The following is a 3451-nucleotide window of genomic DNA, read 5'->3' as shown; positions in this document are numbered from 1 at the left end:
TTTGAAAGTGGAAACACTTGGATTATATGAGGAAATAGGAAATGGGTCATGAATGTGGAAATAATGTCACTTTTGAATAAATGGTTGGATTGAGTTATGACTCTTGAATCATTATGATTATGACCATGTTATAAATGATATTGAGAGTATGGAATAGACATTGTATATGAATTAACGTAATGGTGTGATATGACCATGAATATGGATGAATTGAAGTGAATTGAAAAGTAAGGATAATGTAGTTGAATAAAGGCTATTGTGATGATATTGTGAACATTATTTTTGATGTTTGAGAGTTGATATATGATATGGAGGAAGTCGTATAAATAAAGGAGATGCTGTCCGATTTTCCCTAGCTTTAGTCATGAATGCTTAGCTATCAATTCTCTAATGTTAGTATGCACTCTAATGAAGGTAGAAACGTGAGCATTGAAGAAGCATGTGCCAGTGATAGAATAGTTGAACGGAAAGGTATGTAAGGCTAACCCTTCTTTCATAAGGCATGGTTCTTTGGCCAAATATTTATCCTTCTACGAGTCTACGATATTCTCTAATGATCCTATCTCTAGAAGCTACTAAGCTTATGATGCTCAAATGATACGATTGTACTAAGTTTCTTATACGATGAGTAATCCTCTAAGGATAGAATGTAATGAATGACGATAGTAAAAGGCTAAAGATAATTATGAGCTTGTATGTATATGTGCCCGTGAGTGGCTAATGTGAACCCCGAGCTTATATGGCCGGATAGAATATAGTATAATATATATATATATATATATATATATATATATATATATATATATATATATATATATATATATATATTCGGGCTAATGTGAACCCCGAGCTTATATGGCCGGATAGAATATAGTGAATATATATATATATATATATATATATATATATATGACGATGTGCGCGCACCACTGCAGTTGGGTACGGATAACCCTGAGCCTTGGTAGGGCCAGGTATGACACTGAGCCTTGGTAGGGCCAGGTATGACACTGAGCCTTGGTAGGGCCAGGTATGTGAAACACCGAACCTTCGTGGTCGGGTATGCTATATAAATGTTATGTATATGACATCATTATGAGTACGAATATGTTAAGTATATATAAGTGCTAAGTAAAGGCTATGTATATGATATGATCACGAGTATGAATAGAAATATGAATACGAATACGAAAATGGATACGAAAGGTAAATGAGTACGGATATGGATATATGTACATGAATACGCAATAGAAATGGAATGTCCCTATGGAAAGAAAGTAAGTTCTATGAAGCTAATGCTATTATCTCCCATCCTATGTTATTTCATATGTTGTCTATTATGCTTTTATATTGATATTGATCATGCTTTACATACTCAGTACATTCTTCGTACTGACGTCCTTTTATTTGTGGACACTGCGTCATGCCTGCAGGTGGCTAGGGAGACAAACTTGATCCATAGCTATAATCTCAGGGACTACATAGCGGAGATCCATTTCATTCGGAGCTGCAGCTTTTGGTATAAATTCTTTTGTGTACATATTTATGGGCACGACGGGGTCCTGTCCCGCCTATATGATATGACGTACTCTTCTTAGAGGCTCGTAGACATGTGTATATGGTTCGATATGTTTGTCCTTGTCGGCCTATATTTTGGGATATTATTTTGATAGCCTTGTCGGCTTATGTACATTTATATGGGCATAGTTGTTAATGATGATACAGATGTGTTGTTGCCCAATTAGACTAGAATGATGATGAATGAAAAGCATGATTTAGCCATGTGGCTCACCTAGATATAATGTGAAAGTATGTTACGACGTGCCCGCGTGGGATAGCACCGGGTGCCTGTCGCGGCCCTCCAGTTGGGTCGTGACAATTGCGCTGGTGATCATAAAGATCTAAAGAAGTTGAAATAATTAAAGGTATAAATTGGGATTTGTATGATCAAACTTCGATATATTAGATGATGCATATGCGTTGTAGCAATTCCTGTGGTAGGTTCGAGTCCAGAAATATTGGAACTAGGTCTTTTAGCTAGGACATAAGAAGCTTTGACTAATGAGATAAACGGATAGTCGTTAGGGAGCACTTAACAGTTTGGATGCTTTCGTGTGGGTATAATGCATGTCCTTGGGTTATCGTCAACCTTCGTACTCCCCTTCTTCGTTCGAGGACGAACGATGGGTAAATTAGTATCTAATGTAACGACCCGTTTAGTTGTTATAGTGTTTAGACCCATTTAACCTTGTTGACCCTTTCCCAGGTCCTGTTAGTATGACCTATGACTTAATGAAGTCATTGGGTTGGTTTTCGCAAGGTTTGAGTGTGAATTGAGTCATTGAGGGAGGAGCTAGTTAAGTTAGCGAGTTAGAGTTGACCACGGTCAACGTCGAGTTAGGATGAACCCGTGTAAATGTTTTGGAATTCCAACATGTTATCATGATGATTTTGAACTTGTCCACAACTTTTGGTGAGGTTCCAAAGAGTTTCAGATGGGTTTGGGTTTTGTCGCGCTCGTATTCGATGTTTTCGCCAGAGGTCTGTGGATAGAAACGGCTCCAGATTGATCATCCGACCTTTGTTTAGGGTGAGGTTTGAACCATTAGATCCGTATCGAAATTACAAAGCTATAGGAAAAAGAATAGTCGCGTTTGGGGGGCAGAATGCCCTATTTTGATCCCCCAACTCCTACCCATTATTCCCAAGATCCCAAAGTCAATTTTCAAGAGAGAAAGAGGCAAAATTCATTCCATTCATTGGTGAAAGCATCTTGGAGGGTAAGTCCCCACCTTTATTTGCTCCTTTCCATTTCTTCTTCAAATTTCTCGTGTCACGACTTGACCAGGGGCCATGACGGGTACCGAAAGCTGACTACCGAGCACCACTCATTATGCTAATCGTCATACCCATCCTAGAGATATGCAACCTCCAATGTAATACGTATATATATATACATAATTCCTCATGGCTGCAAAAATGATATACAAAAATGTACACTGATGTATCCATGAGACAACTACTACCCACGCATACGTATCTACGAGCTTCTACAAGAGTACTGAAATATAAGGACGGGACTGGACCTCATCATACCTGAATATGAATACAAAATAATATATCAAAAACTGCACCTCCAGAGTAGCGGAGTGCTCCTGTAACCAGCTGAGTAAGCTCCTAAGTGCCTGCCCTGTCTCCCTGTGGGCATGAACACAACGTCCATAAAGAAAAGGACGTCAGCACAAATAATGTACTGAGTATGTAAGGCATATATGATAACATAATAAGGAAACATCGAAAGCATAAGAAGAAAAGATACTGTAACTGCTTGCCTCTTGAGGCGGAATCATGCATGCTCACTTTTACCTTTCAAACATATCCCATATACATACATAATCTGTCTGAACCAATAGCATCAGTATCCCACGTCTAGGCCTCCAGCGTCCGGGGTAAC

Source organism: Lycium ferocissimum, chromosome 3, assembly GCF_029784015.1.
Source record: "Lycium ferocissimum isolate CSIRO_LF1 chromosome 3, AGI_CSIRO_Lferr_CH_V1, whole genome shotgun sequence".
Lineage (NCBI taxonomy): Eukaryota > Viridiplantae > Streptophyta > Magnoliopsida > Solanales > Solanaceae > Lycium > Lycium ferocissimum.
The sequence above is the reverse complement of the archived record's forward strand: the minus strand, read 5'-3'. Positions refer to the sequence as shown.